At 46.3% G+C, this 26,335-nt stretch overlaps 1 long non-coding RNA gene across 1 annotated transcript; it reads left to right on the plus strand.

Moving 5' to 3' along the window:
* Positions 1–12,017: 12,017 nt before the first annotated feature.
* Positions 12,018–20,535, plus strand: LOC135416269 (uncharacterized). Its single transcript, XR_010431516.1, has 4 exons — positions 12,018–12,343; positions 13,016–13,110; positions 15,014–15,176; positions 20,366–20,535. It is a non-coding gene; the product is annotated as an uncharacterized LOC135416269 (long non-coding RNA).
* The last annotated feature ends 5,800 nt before the right edge of the window (positions 20,536–26,335 follow it).

Below are 26,335 nucleotides of genomic sequence, written 5' to 3' on the forward strand. Positions count from 1 at the left end.
TTATTCTGACAGCTGGACAAATCTCTGCCTGGGGATCCCATGCTGAGAAAAATACCCCTGGGAAAAGCAGTTCAAAGGCATTTTTGGGAGGGAAAACTTTCTTCCAGCCCAGCTTTGGCAAAAGGATACACAAGTGTAGCAGTATAGACCAAAACCCTTCTGACCTCTCCCAGCAATGGGCTGCGTTCCTCAGGAGCCACAAGCCCTCCTTTCTCTGCTTCTTGACTAGAGCCAACCCAGATATTAAGGGCTTGGCATCTGAGTCCTACAATTTGTCGGTGACCTGAGCTATTTGGAAACTTGGGAATGTGCCACCAGGATGCAGAGCAAGACTCTGTTTATAAGTCACGCTGCTGCTGGTAACATATGTCCTTGAGGGCAAGTAGCATGAACAGCAACTCTGAGATGAAATGCTCCTGTGCAGCTCTGTTTCCCTCTCACAGGGAGAGACGTGCAGCCCTTCCCAGCAGCCAGCATTGGTTGTGATTTGGGTCTGCAGTGGAGGAGTTTGCATGCGGGGCTGGGGATTCTGGGGGAGGCAGGCAGCTGGCATGGCTGTGCTCGCAGAGCTGGTGTTGGAGGCTGACCTGCTGGTAATGATCTGACCTCTTTCCCTTAATTAAGAGAGCGGCCCCGGTTGGGGTGATCATCATTATGGTGGCTCCTCGCTGGTGCTGAGCTGCACGGGCAGGCAGACGGACACGTAGCCTGCCTGTGTGTGGGGATGGGGCAGCTTTCTGAGCAAGGGTGTTTTAACAGGGGTTGTGAGAGCCTACACAGACCTCTGGAAGCACTGGGTGGCCTCTTTATCCCGGGAGGGCATTAAAGGCAATCCCAGAGGGGAAAATGCCAAGACAGGGGGGTTAGGGAGTCATGAAAGGGACTGAGGGGGAAGGGAGGCAGAGAAGATGTTTGCTGAGGGCCTAATTAGCACGAGTGAAAAAATGATAATAGGGTGGAGATAGACTGGGAAGGAAGGGAGAGCTGTGTGTATGAAGAGACCAGCTGGTGGAGAGAAACCAGATGAAAGGGAAGGAAACAGAAGCGGGAGAGGAGCAGGGATGGGAAAATGGGAGGTGGGAGGCAGAGAGAGAAGGCAGGAGGATTAGTTATTTTGAGGGACTTTTTCAGCAGAACAAAATTAAGGTTAAGGGAAAGGGAATCTGTGGAAAGTAAAAAAGGAGACATGAACTGAGGGAGGAAGACTTGTGTTTTAATATTTCTCCTCTCCTGGGAAAGGAGAAAATGGTTTCAGGATAGCTGTGTGTTTGGTTACACTGAGAAAAAAACCTGAATAGTCAAAGCAGGAAAAGGAACAGAAAAAGAGCAAAGGAACAGAAAAAACTATTGAGGTGTTTATTGCAGAGAGACTGCAATTGAATTTTCTTTTTCCTACTACAAAGGATAAAAGTGGACTCACCTCCCCTTCTCTCTCTGGAGTAATCCTGGGGTGGCTGTTTTGCTGTTTCTCTGTTGATTATGCTGCTGTCAGGTTATATCCATGCTGTGCACACGTGAGCAGAACTTTTCCATGGAGCTGTTTTCCATTCCCAGGCCTGTCCCAGGGGCTTCTCCTGCAGGGCTGGGTGTGGGCACTGGCTGTGCCTGGGTCTACAGTCACAACACCGGGCACAGGGCTCAGAAAGCTGTGTTGTGTGGGAGGTGCTCTCCCTCGTCAGCTGCACCCCAAGGAGCTAAACCTCTGTGGCAGCCTCTCCTGCTCCATCTCCCATCACGTGAGAGCTCAGTTTTAATTAATGAGCAATAAACTTTTTCACCTGCCCTTTGGAGTCACCGGTGTTGAACTATGATGGTGTGCAGTGCTGAGCCCCTGCATGTAGCTTCTTATCATACCACAGAGCTGGGAAAGAAATGCAAACAGGAGAAGAGCCCAAACCATGGGGATGTGGCTGTGGTGGGGCCAGGTAGGTCTCTCCTGTCTGTTGGTTTCTTTCTGCAATACCCACCCTCTGTGATTCTGGTTACATGGGTGTAATCATGTCTAGAGGTCTCAGTTCCTGTTCTTCCCAGTTTGTACAGCAGTACTGGTGTGCTGCCTACAAGTTATAGGCAGAGGAAACTCGGGTCTGATTCAAGAAAAACTTGTTACTGCCTGGGCAGTACAGGCTCTGCTCATAGCTGATGGCTGGGCACATGCAAAACAGCACTGGTATCCAGGAAACTAGACTGTAGGAATTTTTTGGTGTGTGTGGTTTTTTGCAGCTTCAGTTTCTGTATGTGAATTTCTGACAGACCTGGTGAAAACGTTCAACAGCTTCCACATCACTTAAAACACACCCTCATCCCCATTTCCTCACTGTAATAGGGCATTTGGTAAAATAGAATGAGAACTATCCATGTAGTCTATCAAAGGTGCTTATGGAAAGGGCCCTTCTCTGAAGCATAAATAATTTTGCATTTTAATGCACTTCTGGATAGCTTTTGGTTCTGTGTGAGGGGAGAAAATGTCTGTTAAGCGGAAATCATTATCAAAATAATGACACCATAATACAGGTCCAAATCCCGTGCCTTGTCACCACCCAAGTAATTATGCCAGACCAAATGCAACCAGAAGTGAACTGCCATTCCTATAGGAATGTCTAAATCAACTGTAGTGGTGGTGTAAATCAGGAGTGACTCCAAAAATCAAAGCATCACTCTTCCTTTTATGTCCTTCATGGGGAAGGCACACTATGAACTGTGAGGTCAGGGATATGAGTACAACGTGGTCCTACACACACCAGCACCCTGGGCAGGACTCCACAGCCAAGGGGGAATCACTCCTGGGCACTACGTGTCCCCAGGAAGACAGCGGAGGGGGATCCTCCTGCCTTTGCAGCTGGCCTACAGCAAAGGGATGCTGTTTTGCTGCCTATGTTCCTTGCCCTTGATGCAAAATGTACACCACTGTGCAAATATGGCTGTGCCTTTGATGGGGTAAGGGAAAATCCAGGACTGGGCAAAGCAGAAAGCAAGGTGATCCCAGATGAGTAGAGTGAATCCTTATGAGAAAATCCTCCTTAGATGGGCATCTCTGCGGTAATATAACTGCACTTCAGGCAAAAGCCACATCTGATTTGGCAAGAGATAAAGGCAATGAAAAAGTGAAACTTTTCTTGTTTATTTTTCTTAGCTTTACAGCTCATAAGTGGAGTGGCTGGGTTTCTTCAACAAAAAAACACAAAAATTCAATGACATTGAAACGGCTGAAAGGTAAAGAAAAATAAAACTGAACAGTTGCCTGTTTTTCTAAAAATTTCAAACACCACTTTATTTCAAACTTTTCTTCTTTTTTTACTCAATTTTTATTAATTTTAATTAAAAACCTGAATTCCATGGTTCGGCACCAAACCAAGTATTTAATTTCACACCAAACTGAAGTGCCAGTAGAAATAATAATCATATAAATAGCCATTTTCATAATACAAAGAAAGGAACATGTTGAGGCTGGAGACTTTGTTTGGAAGGGGAGACTCATTGGGACCCTGGTGACAGCAGCAAGAACAAGTGCAGAGAGTGGTCTGTCCCTTTCATTGACAGAGTAAGATCATACAGTCAAATCAGACAGTCACTGGCCTTACAGACAGTGGAGCCCTTCTGGGATGGAATAAGGAAACTACAGTCCCTCCATTTCTGCCTTTAACCGCAGTTTGAGGCTATGGATCACAATGTTCCCCTCTCTTCTTTCAGTTATAGGAGGCCAAAGTGAGTTTGCTTGGTAAAAAAACCTCACAAGCCAAAGCCTCAGAAAAAAATACCTAACTCCCTCCTACAGCCAAATTAGGTATGTTTTATAGGGTGACATTTCGAGGGAAGCAAACATCATGAGAGAGAGCAAGCACAGAGAGAGCTGTACGTGATGTGGGATAAACTGAAACCATAGCAGGTTGGGGTGGTTTAACTGTTTTAGCAGCCAGCGGGCAGATGCAGAAGGGTGGGAGGATGTGAGGATGTAGATACAGTCCTGCTGCCCTTCAGGACCGAACCTGCGATCAGACTGACCAGCAGGGGGGTTCCCGACCTCCGCTCCCCAGGCTGCCTTGCCTTCGGCTCTGCCCGTTTGCTTCACTTTTGAGGGCTTTGTTTCCTGTCCTGTGGTGGATGGGTTTGCAGGCAGCGCTTCCTCTCAGGCATCAGTTGTGGACCACAAAGCGAGCCAGATCAATGGTCCCACTGCTGTGACATCCTTTCGATCAGTGCAGGGACACGGTGGCCAGGTCCCGCTGTCATATGAGCTGCCCTTGGCTTCAGGGATCAAACTGAGCCAGGCTCGGCCCCTCTTGGAAGCGACAAGGTTTTCTATAGCATCCTGTTATTGGCAACTTCTCCTTTGTGTCAGACACAGACAAAAGACTTGTTGGGTTTCCTCTGCCTGAGGAGAAGCAGCTGTAGATGCCTCCCCTATGCAAATGCGCGCGGCCAGGCAAAGAGCACAGCCACCCATGGGTGTCAGGGTCCCCTCAGGGGTCTCCAAAGATGTCTCCAGTTTTCTGGTCACAAATCATTGTAATAAATACGCACTTGCTTCCCTCTTCCCCTCCACCTCCAGAATGAAAAGAATGTGTAAAGGCAAAACCACACAACTTCCAAGTTCTCTTCTTGGTCCCATCTTGGTGTTGGGGGAGTGCTTCCCCATCTGTTTTATAACTAAAGGCTGAAGGATTATGTTCAGCCTTTTACTATCCAGTTCTCTTTCTTCACTCCTTCAGACAGTGTCACTCTGAGAGAAACCTGATGGAGGTGACTTGGCCCTATTCTGTGCTCTGGCTCTGAGAGCTGGTGCCTGGCTGCTTGCCCACCTCAAGCTGCTGGTCGGGCACGAACTTTCTCAAGCACTGTATCAATAAAAATGGATATATAGATTGTCCCCGGCCTTGTAATGGAAAAAAAAATATTTTCACTGCACTGATAATTTTTATTTTTGTTCTTACTTTTGCAAGCACACGCGGGGAGTGTGACAGGACGGAGGCTGCACGGGGAGGTGCAGATGTTAAACTGCTCAAAACAGTGATACTTTCACCATTTTGATCAAAAGCATTCTTTCGTGAGGAAAAGATTCTCTAAGTGAGGAAAATATTAGGATCAGCTTGAAGCACAGAGCAGCTTTACATTTCATTTTGCCCCTGAGGCCAATTTAGATATCAGCTGCCCCCCACAGCAGAAGCATGCCTGGCACAGCTCTGGCACAGCTGAGCCCCCTGGCAGGGCAGGTGTCAGAGGCCACCAGCCCCACCACTGCACTGCCCCTTCTTGCTATCAGAAGGCGCTGGCATGTTCTGATAATCCATTACTGTTTGATGTAATTGAGGAAAAATGCTATATTTATCTTTTGCTCATCTTAACTCAGTTTGAAGAAAAGGCTCTGCTCTTGTAGCTTGAGGAAAATGTTGTCCAGAGAAGTTAACAATAGAGGATGTTTATACAGGAATGGAGCTTCCCAAGGAGGGAGCTGGGTGGAGGAGATGTCTCCTCTAGCTGTCATTCTAATTTCCTGGTTTTAAATGATTGGTTTCAGCCTTTCAAGAGGGATGTGTGTTGGATGTGTGCTTTGCCATTGTGGCGGTGTGAAATGAATAAACTGATGCCTCCAGCCCCACTCGTGGAGGCCCTCGTGGCTCAGAAGCCCAACATCTGCCATGGGTTGGGTGGTCCTGTCTTTGGAAAACAGCTACTGGCCAGAGGGCCCCTTCAGATTAACAATGGGAGGGGTATACCACTGACATGAGAGACTTGTTCTACCTCCAGTGCTGCCCAGTATGGTATGTGCCCCACAGGAGTTATAGGGCAGCTGGTGTGCTTATTCCATATGCTCCTGAACCTTATTCCTGCCCACACCATCACAGAGGTTACACCCAGCCCAGTAGCAGCACCCAAACCTCTTATGGGTCTCCAGTGGTGTCATGTCAACCTGCTAGACAGGATGGAAAAAGACATGCCGGCCATCTTCTGGAGGTAGGGGCTGGAATAGTGTTGTTTTGACTGCAGATGCCAAGCCAAATTCATGCATCAGCACAGCCTCTTTCCCTATCCTGAAAGCCTGAGAGAAATTGTTCCATCACTCTTCTGCAGAAGTCACCTTGGAGAGGTGGGGACTGAAGCAGTGTTGGGGCACAATTACCTGTGTGAGGACGCCAGCAACAGCTTGGAAGATAGGTGGGAGCCAGTAGACTGGAAAGGTCATTCCTGCTGCCCATGGTGCCAGAATGAGGTTGGAAATATTGATGGACAGGGGATGTTTGTACCAGTGAGGGTTGCATTATAAAGGGGCTAGCAGATGGATGCTTAACATAAAGGATTATCCAGTGCTGACCTGCACCGTGGGCAGCCCTTGAGAGGGTGGGCATGGGGTGCCAGGCAGCTCCCCATTTGTCTCAAGTGAAGCCATTATTCTAGTTGGACTCTACAATAAGATGTGGGGTTTGCTGTGTTAGTGGGAATGGGATCAGAAATATCTATATAGGAGGCACTGCACACAAACAAAAGTAATTAATCAGTTTTTCATGATTTGACTAATATTTCTGGGGAAAAAAAAGGGCTCCTGATGGTGATGCTTATTTAAAATTTCTGCTAGGTAGCTGCATCCTACCGTGTCCTGCCCTGACCCTACATCGTTTTCAGCTGTCACCAGCTGTCCCTGCTCTCGCCTTGTGAGCTGTGTGAAACAAAACAAGAATAAGTACAGCGTGAAAGTGTGAATGGCCTGTGCTGCAGCCCACCCTCTGGCTCCCTCCAGGAACAGAGGCTGGGAGTCAGCAGCTCTGGAGACATGCCCAGTGCCAGCTCCAGGAGAGACAACCTGCTCCACACACCAGCAAAAAACCCGCCTGGCTGAGGGGCACCAGGCTCCTGGCGCTCGCTGAAGCAGGCAGGGTGGGGTGGGGGCACAGAAAGGTAAAGTCTTTTTGTGATCTCTTTGTGGTGTCCAAATGGATGGACTTGGGCTTCTGGGCAAGCAGTGCCTGCTGAGCACTCTGCTTTCCTCTTCCCAGTGCAGCAAGGGAATGGGGAAGCTCTTCCTTAACTTTCTCATGTGATGCATCAGAAAGTCTGTTGATGCTGCTCAGCCTGGATCTCAGACAAGCTGCTCAAAGTCTGGGCCTGGCTGACTGCAAAAAGTGTTGCCCAGCTTTTGTTCCCTTGGCTTTCCTTTCCTTTTTGGTTTCCCCTCTTTTTTTTTTTTTTTTTTTTGTGTGCGTGTGGGGTTTTTTGTTGTTTGGGTTCTGTTTTTGTTTTTGTTTTGTTTTGTTTGTTGTTTTATACTGGGTAAAAGGAGCATTTGAATCCCCAGCAAAGACAGATTTTTAGCAACACATAACACATCCGCGGCTCTCCTGCAGTCGGAAGAGGCCAGCAGAAGGACTGTGCTGAACTGCAGTGACTTGGGGGGGGCTTTATTATCCCTGTACACCAACGTTGGAGCTGACAGCCTGCGGCCAGCAAGAGCAGCCACATGTCCTCCTGGCTGCTGCCACAGACTCGTGCTCCCCGGACTCATGCTCCCTCTGCCTTCTCCTCTCTGTCAGACATGGGTCTCTGTCTGTGTATATATGTATTTATATGTGTGTTTATCATACATTTATATATGTATTTATCATAATGAGTGACAGAAGAAACATTAGGTGTACCTTTGGGTGTCTGTTTTTTTTGGCACGGTGATCATTTGACCTCTCTCTGCTCTGCAAGGAGAGGAAGTTGACTGAATGTTTATTACATTTGGTAGATTACATATGCTCATCCACAGCATGTGTTTACAACGAATTTATAGATCCCTATAAAGGGGCTTTCAGGTATTATATTTAATTAATGTGGCAGAAATTATATCATTGTAATAACTGCCTGGCCTTTAGAGGTAAAACTCAGAGCCAAGGATTCCCAGATGAATCATCTCTGATAAGAACCAGAAATGACACAGGCCATATATTGTATGGTGAATTTGTTTGGATTGGTACCTTTAGGGTATTCAGCCTTGCCAAGTCTCTGCGGTGCTGACACAGTTTATTACACATTTTCATTTATTAAGAGATTATTTGACTGCAGTTTGTTGTTTTATTGTACAGCAGGTGATAATTTTACACTAAATTAACTGTAACATCTCTGTTAGGAACAGGCCGAAGAGGCTTCTTGCTACGATGCTAAATACTAAGTAATGGCTTTTATTCATCAAGGGAGTAATTTACTGCCATGTGCAGGGCCTGAATAAGACTCTCCACCAACCTGTTATTAGACTGTGCATGTTCATGTTGGGGTTAATGGTCTTGTGCCAGTGCAGGCTGCCTCTTAAAAACAGATATCTGTGCTAACATTGCATAGCTTGCTACTTTCAGGCTTGACTGAAAAATGGTTTGAGGCAACCAAGTCTGCACGTAGGCAGAGGAATGGCCACCAAGGTCTGGAGGTGGGTGGTGCTCATCATGTCAGCCCACAAGCTCGGATTTTATCATCAGAAGAGGATGGGCAGGCAAAAAAGTGAAAGCTCCTTGCACAGTTTGACTCTTCAGGAAAATAAAAAGATGTTGTTTCCATTCCTGGTTTAAATATTTGTTTTTTCAACCAAAGAAATAACTCTACCAGAAAATAATTTTCAAACCCTTTATGAAAACAAAGGAAAAAATTAGCAACAATAACCATCCCTCTTTCCCCACAGAAATTAATAACTTTTGAAGGAAAAATATTTATTCAAAAGCCCTTTTTTCCATTTAAAATAGATTACAGATGAAAATAATTTGCCTATCCTTTAATGAAGTCCATTATACCAGACTAGTTTCATAGTCTGTCTCGCACAGATACCGGTGAGTTAAGCTTTGTGTTGGGAGATGGGAATTCTACACCAAATTGAATTGGAGACTGAAGCAGGAACAATTATGGCTGCAAATTATTAAAGCTTTGCTATATTGGAAATTCACAGCATGCTTATAGCAGTAACTTACTATTAAGAAGAACCATACTACAAAGCTAAAAAATACAGAAAAAATCAGAACCATATTGCTTTGATCACAATTCCATGTTTAAAGAAACTAATCATTGGCAAAATAATCCCCTTCCCAGCCGCACCATGGATTAGCTTTGGTTAATGCTAACATTTCCTTTATATGGGACACATCAAGGGAAAAATTATCAAATAAAATCTAGGGCTGTCTAAGTAATTCACAGTAAATAATGTACTCAGGGGAACCCCCTGACACACACACACTCTTTCTCACTTATGATTTTTCTGCGATCCAGCTCTGACTTTCAGGGAGCGATAACTTCCCGAGCGGGTGGCTGTGAGTCACACACATCTGCTCTGACTGGACAAGCAGATGAAGTGTTATATTTCTGGCTGCTGAAAGGATGATCAGAGCTCCTAAATTAGGTGTCCAGTGTAAAGTTTTTTATGATTAGTTATTCCAAATTGTCTTCTGGGGAATATTTTCTAGGGCTTCTTTTAAAAATTTGCTGCTCAAAGATAGTTCTGCAGCAAGCTTGTTAGCTGGAGTGCTCATGGAAAGCTGCTCCCAAAGCAATGTGCATCCACATGCTGAGAATATGAAATAATATTCCTAACTACTTCTTTGCAGTATTCCCTAGATCTAAAAGCAATGAATGGGTGTGTCCATTCTATTTATTTGGTGTTTGTTATTACCTTTAGGTGAGGGAATATGAGACTATATAAATGAATGTTGTCTTGTTGCCTTTTGGGAATGACCTTTGATTTCTGCCCCCCCCCCCCCCCCCCCAATTTTTTGGAGTCCCTGTTTTCTCTGAAGGGAGTGTACAGCAAGTTTCCAGCTTGTCCTTAATGTGGGATGTTGGGTTTTTTTCAAGAGCAGGAGCAATATCAGCCTATGAAACAAAACTCTCCTGGGCCCCAGGCCTGGGAGTTAAGTGTTTGTGAGTGGAAGGTTCTGCCTGTGCATCCCAGCTCAGGTGTGAACATTTGAGGAAAAAAACCTGCACACTTGGGAGCAGAGGGGGTGCACGGCACCCTATGGACACCACAGACACACCTGCACAGAAGGTACATGAGAATGAATCCTTTGCTGAACAGCTACAAAAGCTGCTGCTCCTAAAGCCACCAGCAAAAAGATGAGCAAATCTGGGAATGAACTGAGATTCAAACAAATCTTTTGTGTATATTCATAATATTTTTTGTGTGTAGTTGAGAATTTAAATGCAATCAATCCTTCAAAGGAAGTTTCAGTGGATGCGGTTTTAGAGGGATGTGGTCACGCACCTGGACTGGAACCTGCAGGTCCCATCTGCCCTTGCCTCTGCGCTATCCCAGTGATGTACATCTCTGTGGTTTTTAGCTGGCACACAACAGCAAAACATGAGCTTGTAAAGCTCTGAGAGATCCCTAAGTGAGGGCTGTTCTACAAGGGCCCCTAGAGATTACGAAGTCCTGTTGTGTTCAGAGAGGATTGCAAACAGTGAGGTGAGCTGGCATGAGTGACAAGAACATCAACTAGATCATATCTATTTTTAACATCCAGCAAAATTATTAAAATCACTACTGGAGGACTAAAACCCTCCTAGAAGGACAGGGCATTGCAGGACATCCCATACAAAGTGATGCTTGGAGGTTGCACCACAGAATATGTTATTACACCACATTTCTACCCATCTAGAATCCCTGTAGCCTGTTCAAAGAACTGTAAGTAAAAGCTGAGCTGCTGATAACCACTTTACAAATGAAAACCCTGATTTTATTTGATGGTGTAAGACGTAAGAAGAAAATAGGGGGAAAAACACAGAGCAGAATAAATTTTATTAGTAGAGTAGATGTGGCAGAATAATTACAGTTTCTGGGAGAGTGTTGGAAATGGCATAAGAAGGCTGGAAAAGAAATAGCAGCTTAAAATTTGATTGTCTGTCTGTTTGGGGTGATAGTAAAGTCAAGAGTGCCATTTCCAGTCTAAAATCCCTATATCCAATACTAAAGAGCATTAGAGCCTAAATAAGGATTTGAATACAAATGTCTTCAACTCTATCTCACCACAAAATTAAAGGATCTGTTCCAGGAAATACAGTGTCTGCATGAAGAGACCCCCTTAGACCTATGCCTTTGAAGCTTAAGTTTTAATTTGGGATTAAAAAAAAAAAAAAGTTGCACAAGGCCCTGCAGAAGTCTCCTGAAAGAGATCTTGTGCCACTGCCAGCTCGAGCAGAGCTGGGCTGGGGGTTCTTGCCACTTGCATGCCTTGTAGAGGGAACACTGCCCACGGTGATGCTGCTGATGCGAGAGTGATTCAGCAGTGAACATGGAAAGAAATTCTGAATCCCAGAGAGAAGCGCTGAATCCAGGACATGCAGGATGGCACAGAGGCTGGTTGAGCCCTGCTAATGCTGGTTTTAAAGCCAGACACACATGGTTTGGGTTAAGGATGGCCCCCTCTGTCCAAATGCATTGCAGATTATGGATGATGTAGGCTTTGCATGGGTAATTTTTTCTTTTTCATCTCAGCATAAGGCAGCCCAGGAGACACCATCCTGTATGACGTGAGCATTTTTCTTGTGCTCTGTGTTTCATTTAATCGAAAGAGCTTTCTTAGCAGCCCAGATACACGAGGTGACCACTTCTACTATTCTCAGCATTTTGCAACACTATTATTTTGCCTGTCCTCTTTTATGTGCAGGCTTCAATGCATTTGGAAGCACCAACCACAGCTCACTGAATTCGAGACATCTGATCTGGGATAAAATAAGACAGTGATGCTTTTAGCATCACACCTTTACCTCCTACTGTAGATAGAGCTGGCAGTGGGGTCATCTTCAACAGGCGCCCCTGGGTGGCCCTATCCAACAAGATGCCTCAGTGCTGGAAGTGCTGTGTCCCAGCAGCAGGGATGGCAGAGTCAGGGGATGCAGGGCATGCTGCCAGCTGGGCTGCTGGGAGCTGAGGTTGGCCCACAGCTCCAGTGCTGGGCCATCTGGTGTCAGAGTTTGTGGCCTCTGCGGTGTTCTCCCCAGGTTGATGTCACAAACCCAGAAGCTGCAGGAGGCTCTGCCTCAGGGTGACAGTGGGGATTCTCTGCCCAGCCTCACTGATGCTCTGCCCACTGCCCAGATGCTCTGCAAGCAGTCTTCAGATTGGGTTTTGGTTTTACTTGTTCCATTACATAAAATATTCAAATTTGAAAAAAAGACCACAAGCCATAAAAATTACAAATACCTAAAGATATTTTCAGATAACAACATTTCCCTTTTGCTCCTGCTGGACATGGTCTCTGCCCTTTCAGCTCGCAGTGCAGCAGTTTCCATTTTGAGGTGTGATGTTCTCAGGTCAGACCTGGACAAAGGAACCTACCCAAAATAGGGGTGTCCTAAGCCTGGTTCATGAACCACTTGCAAGCTCCCCTCAAAGGTAAGCATATGCAAATTCACTGTTTGTACTCCTTGTCTTTCTGGAGCTTGTTGTGCAACGAAAGATTGGTTTCTGAGTGATCCCACTGTGAATCCCAAGTCCTGCAGGGAGACATGCCAATATGAACCATATTAGTAAAAGGATCTAGTAAAGGGCTCAGCATTTTAACCAGTGAGAAAATTTGTGCACCACAGCTCAGCTTGGGCTTGGAGGGCAAGGAAACCTTCGGTGAGGGGCTACTGGGGGCAGACGAGGGTTAATTTTTTCACCTGGAAGAGCTGCATCTTCCTGAAGAGGGAATAGCCTCTGAATCTCTCCTGTGAGCTCTGGAAAACATTTTGAAAAATTTTTTCTTCTTCATATAAAGAACTCATTAAGTTTTCTGTTCCTCTGAGTGCCCGTGCCTCCCATTCCCAGAGGCATAATATTGAGCCTAATCACCAACTAGAACAACTGAGGCCTTTATTTTGGTGTAAAGCTGCATGAAAAAAGAAAAGTCCCCTGTGTATGCAGCTGTAACACTGGCATAACTGTAAGAAATATGGAGAAACTCACAACTGATTTCCAAATCTGCGTCTTCCTTTTTCCTATAATGAGTGTGATGCATAATTTACACAGGCAAGAAAACCTACAGAGCTGATTATTTTTTTCTTTCTGTTTGTTTTCATTCAGTTGCAGAAGGGCTGGAACTGCAGAAAGCTGAGATAAGAGCCCTACCCCTTCCTTGGCACGATGAACACGATATGAAGGATGAAGAGGAACTCAAGGTACAACCATGAGCACTCGGGTCTTTCCCGCAGCTATCAAAACCAAATATGTCTCGTCTGTTTCCTGTCTTGAAAAGAAGGAGCATGAGAGCCATGGTGTGAAACAGTCAGTGATGTTGGGGGCAATCACAGCCTCAGCCATTGAGACACTTGCCCACACCCACGACTGTGGCAATAAACTGCTGACTACAACCAATATTATAAAAATTCCTCCCTGGATGCCATAGACACGTCGACAGTTTTGCATATGTTGAAAACTCTCTGGCTAATGACATATTTCCTCCTTGGGCTGACTCATGAGCTGCTTCTCCTGGTTGCTATGAAAGTTGGAAGCACTTTAACACTGCCTGCTGCAAGCACATTTCATGAAAAGAGAGGAAAATCTCTGTATTATTTCTGGATGCACAGATTTGACCCTTTCACTTTTGCAGTCAGTAAGCTTTGCCACTTTGACACTTATTAAAGAGCCTGTTAGTGGCAGAAGCAACGACAACAAAATTTGTGTGTATAATTTAAAGCAAACAATCTCTGCTGTTAATCCAGCCTTCGAGGTCTGAAGTAAACAACCACATTTCAAGGGAATGCTACAGAGGAAAGGAAAGGTCTGTTGGGTGCTACTTGCTTTTAAACATTGAGACAAAATATTTAACAGCCTAAAAGCTCTAAGCCCTGCATTGGTATGGGGAGATAAGCTCCATTAATTAGATGATCAAATATTACTTTATTAGTATATTCTTGCATTGGTCTGGGATAGCTTGTGCTTGTTTATGAGACATGTGACTCTCTTCTTTTGAGGTTATTTAATGTAATTGTCATAATTCTCTAATCCACATATTTGCATCAATGTTGTGTGTTGATTATGACCTGGTTCAGGGTATTTATCTGTGCTCATTTTCAGTAGCTCTCAGGGAAAGAATAAAAGATCTTTTCATGATGTTCAGGTCTGCCACCATGTCAAACCTTGATTTCTGTCCCTCATGAGGAGAGGTGAGGCTCATGAGTCTGTGTACTTGAGCTCATTCCAAGTTAGCACCATGCCAGCACATGTGCAGAGGGAAAAGTGAGAGAAAAGAGGCTGAATAAAGCCTTTGGGGCTGCTGACAGACAGACCAGCAGCCAACCTAGCTCCCTTGCCACTGACTCCTGAGCAGGGGCAGTTTATATGGGGATGGACAATATCTTCCACTGTGTCTGCTTGCCCCGACCCCATGGCAGTTAAATCATCTGAGAGCTGTGATGGCCAGAGCTTACAGCCTGGGGGTTTAAGGGAAACTAAAATCACTGCTAATTCACCTTGAAAAGTGGGCTGTAGGCAGAGTGCTCAGGGGTGCAACAAGAGCCAGAGCAGGGAGCCAAGTGATGGTGTCAGAGCTCTGCCAGCAGAAGTTACCCGGCCCTTGAGCCAGCGCCAGGCTGGCTTACGGGGACATGGGCTGCCCAGACCGAAATCACCGGTGGATTTAAATCAGTCCCAGCATTTCACAACACAACTTCTCCCTGTAGCTCTCTATGCAGGGCCCATACATATTTGTATGTCATACAGCTCCTTCACAGCCTGCAGTACTTTTAACACATAATATACATATGTTTATCTCAAAGCAGGATAGACACCAATTAACACTGCTCATTAATGAGGGCACAATCAACTTGCATAACCTTGAACCACTGAGTGCACACAGTGATGTATGAATGAGAGGTTAACTGCAGATGACAGCTCATTTCTTTTTGCTCTTCTGCCCAGAACATCCTGCCAATACACATATTACAAATAACATGTTCTTGTGATGGTAATGGGGGGGGCATTTCAGAAGCCAGCATCACATCTTTGTTTTAGGAGTTATTACATGACGTTTGGGGTTTCTGCCTTAATACCATCTATTACCTTTGCTGCTTTCCCCCCCAGGATCTCCTCTGCTGGTACCCTTGACTGCAACCCAGTTCTGCTTTCTGAATTAGAAAGTTGAATGTGAAACGGATTAACATAAAAACCTACAGAAAAGGGCAAGTACCTGAGACACCCGTGCCCATGTGACTCACAGTTCATGACTCGTGGAGTGATGCCATTCGTAAGTCATAATTCACCCACACACCCCATGTCAGACACTGCTTTTCCATGGAAAACGCTCAGCCAGCGATAAAGCCCCGTTAGCATCACGCTACCTCGGCTCTCACACAGATTATGCCACATCAGTGTTCTTTCTGTGGGGAATATATTTACTTGCTGTAAGGAGCCATCTAGTGAGGGTTTACTGCACATAAAATCAAAGTAACTGTTTCTTTACTGTTTCCAGGCAATACCAAAAGAAAAGGCACTAATTTTTTCCCCTCTTCCCCCCACTCCGTGTGCTCCTGCCACACTCGAGCCACGGCTAAAGCAAACAGCTTGAGCAGGTGAGGCTGTGTGGACTGAATGCTCATTCCTCTGGCTATCCCTTTACAAAAGACAGGGAGCACATGTGCTCACCCTCGCTCAGCTCTGCTCTCGGGGGACCCATACAGAGCCAGGCACAGTCCCGGAGGACCTGCCTTATGTGCTGGCAAGAATAAAAGCGAAGTGTGTGGGTGGAGAATATAAGGAAGGGCCATGCTAGGCAGAAGTGAAAGGCCTTAAACTTGGTCCCGTTTTAGTGTACAGGAAACTGAAGAGCAGAGCCAGCCAGTGAAGTGCCTTTTGTCACGCAGGCAGTGATGGCATAGCTGGGAACTTAATTTAATTGACAGAAGGCTGAGCCAGAGCCTCAGTCACCAAACAGATAGTGGGATTTGACTGGTGGGCACTTCTTGCTAGTTTGCTTTTTTTGGTTTGTTTTGTTTTTTAAAGAACAATTAACTTGTGCAGATAATGAGAGAGTAGAATTGAGAGTGTCCGTGCACTGCAGAAATCTGAAGTTACTGCTCCTGGAGCATCAAAAGCACAGCTACATTGCAAATCCATCTTGTTAGGAATTGTACAGTCTGCCGAAAGGACCAAACACACTGAGTTAAATATTAACAAGACAGGGAAATTACAGTAGTTCTTCTGGTTAGAAATAAGACTTCTAACTTCAGGTTAGAATTAGGATTTTGTGTTGTGCTGTGAAACTATACCCAGCGAGTACAGCTGGGGGAAGGGATGGGGTGCTGGGGCAGGATCATCTGTTTTGGTTGTTGAATCAGTCTCCAGACTAAAACAGAGCAGGCAGTGGGGTGTCCACCAAGGTGTGCCTGGGATGCTCCACAGCAGGTGACATGCTGGAGTCTCCATCGTGACATTCCCTGTGGAGCCTCCTCCAGCCCCTGCAAGCCTCCTGGGGTGGGAGTTTGCAAGCAGCTGTGCAGCATTTTGAGCAGCCTTATGCTGTGCTGGCACTGGAGTAATCTTCCCCATCTCCCAGCTATCTCGAGTGCTGGTTCTAAGGAGGCAGCTTTTCTGCTCCTCGATAACTCAGCTCTGTGCTCCCCCACGTTGTCCTCAGCCCAATTCCCCTTGGCACAACTGGCCAGCCCTCAATGGGAGAGCACTGAGGGACAGCTCCTCCAAAGGGCTGAAAAAAAATGGGCACCCTGGAGGAAAGAGACTCTGAGATGTTTGACACTGTGATACACAATAAACAGGACTGTCATTTGCCATAGCTACACTGCATATCAGGATAGGGAAAGTGATCCAACTTTCATAAACAAGCCTTTATTCTACAAAACCCAGACACTCTCTCATGTACTAGAAAATGCTCTGAATTATGAATGCCTGCCATTTTACAATAACTATTCCTTGCTTTTAATTTTTTGTCTTGAAAATGCAATTTATTTATTTATTTATTTATTTATTTTTACAGTGAGAAAATCCCTATTTTTAGTTGGTGGAAATTATTTGACTACATCAATGATTAATAGGTTTAATGTAATAGCTGCAATGGAAATTTAAAAAGCAAACACACCAAACAGAGCTAAATGGATTTGTTATAATGATTTCATTAGGGATTTTTAAAAGTTTGCTTTATACTTGCAGTTTGTTGCCAGAAAGAATTCGCTGAATTCAGTCAAAATGGTTTGTTCTTTGTCTGTCCGTGGTCACCATAGCTACCATTTCAATCTGTTAACATATGTGGTATTATTTTGTTCCTTTCTCTTAAACTCTGTTCACAGATGCTGTCAAGATTTTCCTTTGTACATATCTGATCGGTTCATGCCAGGTTTGGCTCCATGCCTTTTCAGAGGAGAGCCTCTATGATGAGGACAAGGTGGTCAGGCACTCGGTGCAGCAATGGAGACAAGATTAGAAGCTGGGTGGGGGGTGGCTCCTACTCCACTAAGGCATGGGATCTGTGAGAAAAACCTCAGGAACACATTGTCAGAGGTGTATCTTTTTTTCTGGAGAGATAGGTATTCCCTGGATGTGCTGTGGCAGCTCCTCAGCTGCCATAAATCAGTATAAATGCATTCATTTTAGTGGAGGTGTCGCGTCTGCTGGTAGTCAGGTCCTGTGATGTTGCTCATTACACAGGTTTTGGGTAAGGAGCCAAGAGATGAAGGGAGGCACGGCTACAACATTCTGAATAAATAAGTAATAAGATTGTACAGTCTCTATTCTCTTGCTTTTTCCAGTCTTAGAAAAGGTTCAGGTTGCCAGTGAGTACGGAAGTATATCCACCCTGTGCTATGGAGGGGATTGGAATATTTAGTGGAGATCAGATTATCCACATTTTGCATTTTAATTGGCATCAAGTGAGGGAAAAAGTCAGTTTTCTCTACTGCTGAATGTGAAGATGATTGAGATGGCTTCATTTTCTGTCCAGCTGTGAAGCAGGCAGGTAAATATATTGATGTACATATGCAGTACAGTTTATAGTGGTGAAGCCGTAAGAGAAATCAGATAGTCTGGAAAATATACAATTTTCTTTCACAACAAAGCACTCACAGTAGAGAGTAAAGTTAAGGTGAGTCTACACATTTATATTTTTAATGGTATAAAAGCATTTGTTTAAAGCTCTGTGGCTGTGATTTTTCAGAGCCACTGAGCACCCTGCTCTCTGATTTCTTTTAACTGGAAATGTAGGTTTTCAGCAATTCTGGCAGCCAGGGCCTCTCTACTAATGCCTGCAGAGAGTAGCTGGAGAAAGTGTGAGAAACATTATTGTAATGAGGGGCTAATTCTGCCTCTCCTTCCTGCCTCTCAGTGCAGATGAAAGAGTGCCTGCAAGTCATGTTATGTGCACAGGGAAAGGGAATTCTGATTACTGGCTCTGGCTCCCCAGGGGCAGGGATGCTCTCCTAGCACAACTCACAGTAAGTCACATCTGCATTTCCAGTATAAGGCTCATTTTTAAGGACTCCTAGTTTGGCTATAAAAATTCACTTAGCATGCATGAATAGAAACCAAATTGACAAGATAGACCATAACTGCTCTGAAAGGGCCATTAGTTCCTGTCGTATGAAAAATCCACGTTTTAAAAAAGCGAGTGTTGTTCACATTTGCACAACAGGCTGTAACTATTCCTTGTAAGTCATTACAGCCTGTATGGAAATAATAATTTTCAAAATCACTATTGATACCACAGACACAGAAACAGCAGGAGGCAGATGCCTGTGCTTGATATTAATCCAGAGCCTTCCAGTGCCTCTGAGCAGGTTGGGATCAGTTTAAACCCTCGATTTACAACATTGTAACTGAGAAAAAGTAGACCACAGAATAAAGATTTGGTCTAATGTCTGAGTTTGGTTTCTGGTGTCATCAGGTGAATTCCAGTGGTGCAGTGGCTGTGAGAGGGTACCAACAAGTTGTCTGTTGAGAAACAGCATCCATCCCCTGTGCTCAGTGCTGGTGTGGGGGGGAAATGCATCTGTCTTAGATATGTTCAGTGTTTAATAAGGGAAAAAAAACCCTTGGGGCAGATAGGAATGTAGCTTTCTTTTTAATAATGATTTTAAGAGGTACTAGGTCATGTTGTTTTATAAAATTGTTTCTTTTGGTTCATGATTAGTTCCTCACTTGACACTAAATAGAGCTTTCATTGATTTTTTTAATTGTCTTTTTTGGGTTTTCATGTGTCGCAGGTTTTCTTTAGACAAACACCAGTGAAGGACTAACCTTGATTTCTCTCTTCTCCCCCTGAGATAACTAGCATTTGAGATTTCCAGATTATATTTGGACTGAATGGAAGAGAAAGTGCACAATAAAAGGTTGGCACTAGAGTCCTGATGAGCTGTGCTGCCTTAGGGGTGTGTTCACAGAAACACTGGGCCTGAGCCTTCTACCGTTTTTTTTAACAAAGGGAATTTCCAGGGATTTCAGCAGAGTGATCTCCATGTATGTCAGAATGATGTGAAAGACAATTTTCTCCACTCCCACATACATGTATGGACATACCAACCTGTACATTTTTGCTCTGTTACAACAGTTTGCTTGGACCTACGACTATGAGTTTTGAGGGGAATTTCAGATTAATTCAAATAGTTCCCTTTCCCATAGGAATGCCAGTGGTCAGAGGCCCTTCAGGGTACCCCTGGCTGCATTTCCCTAAGATCACCCTATGTCATGGGAAGAGATTGAGATGAATGGTGGAGTAAAGGGGGCTGTGTTGGCAGGACGTCAAACTGGGGGTTTTTTTGGTAGGATTTCAGGAGCAAGCAGCTGCCTCTCAACTGGACCTCTCTTCCTCATTGCTGAGATTACCCTGATAGCAGCAAGACATGAGGGGGACTGAGGGAGGCTTGGCTGAGGGACTTTGCTGCGATTGCAGCCCTGGGCACTATCGTGGGAGGGTGCTGGTAGGGAGCTGCCTGCCAGGTTGCAAAGGTAGGACACCTCTCTCTGAGCAGCCTTTTCTGCTTCCACCTCTGTTGCTGTGGACTGTAGCAACGTGGAAAGCTGCTCCCATCGAGAGGCTTGTATAGAGGAGTTTTCCTGCTGGATTCAGGTGATGTTTCTCATAGTTGGTCAGCCTTGCCATAGCAGCATCCTTCAAAGATAATGTCACAGAACTGCACAAGTAGCTGCCCCCGAGGAAAACTTCCCTCACTCAAAAAAAAAAAAAAAAAAAGAAAAAAAGGTTGATTTAAAAACTGAAGTGCAAGGGACTGTATTCCTTGCAAACCTCTTGCAATGAATATCTACTGTTAAACCTCAATCTCTGTCCCGCTAGGTCTTGTGACAAAGAGCTCCGCAAAGGCATATGCATTGCTTGTTCAAAATCACCAGTGAGGAAAATTATGTTATTTGACTCCCAATCACTCTAAAAATGATGGCAGCTGTCCCCTGCAATTCTGTCTCCCCTCACAGACTTCAGCACTGTGCCTCACTGCTGAGATGGTGATGAAGGAGACAAGTGAAATGAAAGTTTATAAAAAGAGAGGAGTATCTTCCCAGATAAGTGCTGTGCCACCTGCAATCATCCCTACAATTAAGTGGTTCCCTAAAAGGAAATATTGTTTCTGCATTTGTTTTTTTAAGGAGTAATCTCTTCACACCACGTGTTTCTCTTCAAATATGGAGATTAATTTAAACACAGAACTGAGTGGGGCAAGCCCATCAGTTATCTGAGGCTTTCTACTCCGATTTTGCTGTGTGCCTTTTCCTCATCCTCAGGCAGGTAAAGGTCCCTGTCCCACCTCATTCAAAGTTTGTTTTTTGTGAGAAGGCACCAGCTGTGGAGGGATTAGTACCACCAGAGACTAGCTCCTGTCTCACCTCCTCTCTCTGCTGTCCCTTCCCACTTTCTCCTCCTGAGCTCTTCTCCGGGGCTGATCAGGGGGGCAGGATGGTGTTCAGAGAGGGGCTGCCCACTCTGGGTGCTGCCTGCCAAGGGTGCCCCACTCTGGAGCCCTGCTGGCTGGGCAGCTGGGGGAGCTGAGGGGGAACAGGGCTCCTCGACAGTCTCAAATTTAATTAGCTGAGAGAAGCTCCCAGGAGGAAAGGGAGGAAGTGGAATCCTGTGAGAGCAACACGGGGTGACAGGGAAAGCCATACGCCCCAGCCAGGAGTCAAAACCCTGCTAAGGGGATGCACACGAGAGCACAGACAGATGGATGATTCCTATTCCCATCAGCTTCACAGGCTGTGAAATAGCTTCCAGCATGGATGCTGAAACAAAACCACTAGAGTCTGTGTCCATACTTTGCTGGGATACACAGCAAATTCTGCCTGTGCCAAGATGTCGTGTGTTTGTCCCACTGCTCTCCCTGGTGTCATCAGCCTCTGCCTGTGCAGGATTTCAATCTCATCCTCTCCTTCCTCCCAGGGCCAGCCCTTAGTGCCTCCCCTCCGGATCAGCCTGGAGCTTTGCTTCAAGCCAAGACATGGTTTCCTGGGCTGCTGTGGCTCCCCTAGTCCTGCCGTGCTTACCCTGCAGCTGCCAGCATCCCTTTTCCTGCCTCCTGCTGCTGATCCAGCCCCAGCTGCCTCTCTGCACCCTCTCACTCCCACCATAGTTCCCCCCTCTATTTTTTCCGCTGGCCTCCCACTCACTACAGGATATGAGCCATTCTCTCCAGTGGGAAATAAAAGTTTGGATTAAAATTTGCTATACTATTCCTTCTCTAAAAGCAACTTTCAGGCTGAAAGGCTCCAAGGACAAATTTGCAAAGGCTCGCAAGAGATTTAGGGACAGATTTTAAAAGTCTTTTAGTTACATTAAGCGAAATTAGATGCCCCTTGGGGTTTTTCAGCAGAAGGGGGTGTTTTTGAAATTTGCACATGATGCCTGTTTCTGTCTTTTAGGCTTGTAAATGCTTCCAGAGATTTTGGGTTTGAACACCCAAGTCCCCTTGAAACCTAAGAGAACCAGGCATCAACTCCCATGCATTCCTTCCAAATTCCAGCCAAAATTGTTGTCGAACTTGGAGCACGAAGTTCTAATGTAAGAGATTATAAACCCGACTTCCGCTCTGCATTAGCAGGCAGCTTAGCACCAGGGAAAAAAAACAATCCATAGTGTTGACTGTATAAACACCTTGTTCAAAGGGCAACATTTTCCTGATTAATAGCCTTTCAGTATTAAAAACAATCAGTCCAGAGCATGATTAATTGTCCCTTTTACTACTAGTAACCAAATATATGTGTGTATATATATATATATACATACATACATATATACTTGTGTAAACACACAGGCACATTCTCACTGGGGTAAGCATTTTTAGCATGTCTGTTTTCAAGGAAAATACTGTACAAAAGAGGTGAGAGCTGCTTTTTACAGCTCCAGCAAATGGGTAGGGTTTTAGCTCTCGTAACCCTTTGTCGCAAGAACTGGCAGCCCTGAGGATGCATGATGAGCATTGCTGCCCTGGGAAAAGTCTCAAAAGGAAGGAGACCAAGAAAGAGGCAGAAGACACTTTTTTTTTCATCCAGGGAATGAAGGCTGCTCAGTTGTTGGGCATCCTGGCTGCATTTCTACTTCATCTGTATTTCACTTGTGGGAGTGACAGGGTTAATGGCAATAAGAAAAGTTTTCATTTAAAAACTGGCAAGGAGAGGTGCTTTTCCCTTGACAAAGAGAAACAAATTTCAAGAAATTATTTAAAAAGACAGTCCTGCCTCATGCAACCTGTTAGGTTACAACACACATGCAACAATAACACTGTCTTTATAAGGAGGAGACCTTTTTTCCCACCTTTTTTGGTCTGATATATCTAAATAGCTGAGCAGGTTAACCACTACATTTCAGTAATGTCCAGAAGTTGCAGTCAAGCTCAGGATCTAGGAAAAATATCATCCCTGCTTTACATATCTCAGTCTGTTGCAGATCATGCACGAAACTCCTCTTGGTGAGCCTTGGCAGGTCACACAGGTGTGCACAGTCACATGTGGGATCATGGCCTAATGTGTCTCAATAGAATTTTGATCCAGGTAAACAAGACCCCCACACACCATAGGCTCACTTAGTGCTCAAGGGGTTTCCTCCTCATCTGTCCCACCTTGCAGAACTTCAAAATAAGTTTTAACACAGGTTTTCTGCAGAGCAAACAGCACAAGCCAGAGGAGTAGAATTCATTGCTCATCTGGCACTTGTATTAGAGGCTGATAAAAGTGTATTCACTACTGCTGCTAAAAAATAAAACACAATTCTGTGTTTTGTGTACAGTTTCTGTGTACATGTTCACCCACACTCTGCAAAGAGTTTTCTTTATGGCCAGAAAAGAATTTTTCAAAGTTTCCTTCAAGAACACCACCAAAATCTGTAGTGCTGTGTTGGAACACCCTCATAACTTCAGGCTAAAGCCGAAGCAGAAAGAAACCCACCACCACAGTGTTCAGGAAGAAGAAACAAGCACAAAAAATTTTCTCAATGGTTAGAAATAAAAAGCTCCCATTAACATCAGAGATGTTCTGTTCAGGGCTTATGAATTTCTGCAGAAAGGTTTGAAAACAAATAGGAGCCCTGCTTTGGGTGAAGAGGATGTTGTTGGCCTGGGACAACAGCTGTGACAGGTGCAAACTGCAGTGACAGTGACAATGCCAAGACTTCCTGCTTTGGGGACATACACACATGCACAGAGTGCACACATGCAGCCTTTGGCACCCAAGGCAGAAGGCAGAGATCTGCTGCTGTTCCTGGGCATCTCCTTATCTTCTGCTGGGGTCACAGAGCAGGAGGAGTAGAGTGTGCCCTACTGCCCCAGGGTATGGCTTCAGCAGCGGTGGCCTCCCTCATGGCACTGCCAAGCAGAACGGGGGACAGGGAATACACTGCTCCCCCAGCCTGGGGGTGGACTGTACTGCTCAATCCCGGTTCCAGGAGGAGCTGCAGGGGCCATGGCTTTGGGAAAGGCAAACAGTGGTGAAGCGGCAGTAAATGTTGCTTCAACAGTTTAAATGAGTGAAATTTTGTTATAAATAATTTAGATGATTGACTTAATATTTTAATCCTGGGGCCTAAGTGGGTAATGGCTATAAAGAGAGGAGGAGGGAGGGAAGGAGAGAGAGGAAGTGAAGACAAAAATTAGGCCCCAATTTGCAAAGCTGTACACACATGTCTTGGTGTAAACTGTACGCACACGCTTCCAAATGTTGTCTGTGGTCTTGGGTTCAAGTTCAAGTGTGTTTCAGCCTAAGTCTTGGATAAGCCTATTTTTTTTTTTTTTTTAAGTGGTGGGACTTTCAAAAGCAATGGTGAAACCTTTTGAATTTCACTCAAGCTCATTTTTAAACGAAAGAGTGGGTGTTCCTTTCCTGCTCTTGGATTTCTGGTGTAGAAATCCTAGAGTGTTAGGATTTCTGGTGTAGAAATCCTAGAGTACAGAGAAGGATAACGAACACTCAGCCATGTTTGCATTCCTGTCTGTCATGAAAATGTATTCTGCACTACAGAAGTAATACACTTCACACTGGAAAATATTTGTGGCTGTCAGTGCTGGGGTTTAAGAGCATCACTAATTACTCCCCTGATTTAGAGCTGATATTTTTAAAGAGTGTGGGATCAAGAGTCATAGTCATAAAATTTAGCATTGTGAGCTAGCAAAAGTTATTTTAATGCAGTGAAAGTGAGCTCAGTTTTTCTGCGTTAAATAACTGTGTTGAATAAATATTCACAGGTACACGCATGTGTACATGAAGGAAACTGTGCATGTCAGTATGTACAAACAACACACATACCGAGTGTAGAGGAGAAAGGAGATATTGTAAAGACGACAGTATGCTGAAACAAACTACCATGCATTTCAAAAAGGTATTTCTTTCCCTAATTTTAATGGAGAAAATACAGTGTCTAAACTAGAAGTGAAATGATTTTGATAATCTTAAGCACAGCATAGAGAGGGAAGGATAAGCCCAGGGCTGGAGACCACGGCTCTCCCTCGGCAGCTCTTTCCCCCTCCCCCTGTGCAAATTCTCTTGGATTAAAATGGCAGAGGGAGGCGGGGAGTGGCTGGGGACAGTTTGGCTGATACGAGATAACCGCTGCTAGTCAAATGGCACTTTTAATTGCACAGGCCAATAAAAAAACCAACTTGCTACAGAAGTTAATTTGAATGAAAATAGCAGACACACCCCACAAGCTGCTTTCCATGATCGTGCATTGCGTTGCCTCATCCTGACTACAGTCCGAGTCGCAAAATAACAGCGAGCGGTCTATACATACTTTGGTTGCCCATTTAGCCAGGGCGGGTCCGGACTCCCCGTTCCCGTCCCTCCTCCCCCATCAGCTCTCTCCTGCGGCTTGCAGGTTTTCCCGGCAGGAGCCTCGTGTGACGAAGGGAGGGAAAGCGGTCCCGCTGCCCCTTTTGTTCCCTCCCTCGCCCCGCTCCCGGAGCGCTGCCGGCGGCGAGGCAGCCGCTCGCTGCTGGGTCACCCCGGGGAAGGCACCGGGCGTGGGACGCGGCCGCGCCCGGGAGGGATTCCTGATCCCGGCCGGCTCGTCCTCCTCCGCCGCGTGGGGAACCGGGCGCGCCGCTGGGAATGTGGGAATGCGGGGCGCCGGATCTGTTGCTCGGCCGGGCCCCCAGCGCGAATCCCGGCTCAGCACGGGAGCGAGGATGGGGGAACTCAGGAGTTACTTGAGCGGAGCTGGGCGGCAGCGGCTCCTCGGCACCGTGCGAGCCCCGCGGCGGGCGGCTCTGCCCCGGGGGCAGTGGCAGCGCCCTGCGGGCGGGGCTGCACCGCGGACCCCAGTCCGTGCGGTCCCGCTTCCCGGCGGGATGCTGCCGTTCCCTCGGGGCAGCAGGAGCGCCCCCAGTCCCAGCGCTGTCCCGCAACCTCGGCGCCGCTCCGGCGGGGCCGCCCCCTCCGGCCGCCGGGACACCCTTGCCCTCGGCGGGCTGTGGCCGGTGCTGCCGACAGGAGCCGTCCCGAACACGAGGATCACAGACCTCCGACCCCGCCGGGCTCAGATCCCCCAGGGAAACTGAGCTTTGTAGGGAATCCCATTCAAACCGCGCTGTAACCTTCCGCCGCGGGGGGAGGCGGAGGGGGGGCAAAGTAGTCCCTCGCCACGCTCCTCCCGGGACTGAGTTCCCGGCGGGGCGGCGGAGCCGGGCCGGGCCGGGGGATCGGCCGAGGAGAAGCTCCCCGGCGGGAGCTGCGGGCCAGCCTCTCCCCCGCTCGGCCCGGAGCAGGGGAGCGGGGAGCAGAGGTATCGCCGGGCGGAGAGATCGCGGCTCCAGCACACACGCACGGCCCGCGCTCCGCCCCCGCCGCGCCCAGCGAACGGAAGCGCGGGGCCGCTGCGATGGACAGGCGGCGCCGGCCAATGGGCGGGCGGGATGGCCTCCCAAAATGTAGGTTCGGCCAATGGGCAGCGGCGGGAGCGGGAGGGGC

This window comes from Pseudopipra pipra, chromosome 6 (assembly GCF_036250125.1).
Source record: "Pseudopipra pipra isolate bDixPip1 chromosome 6, bDixPip1.hap1, whole genome shotgun sequence".
Lineage (NCBI taxonomy): Eukaryota > Metazoa > Chordata > Aves > Passeriformes > Pipridae > Pseudopipra > Pseudopipra pipra.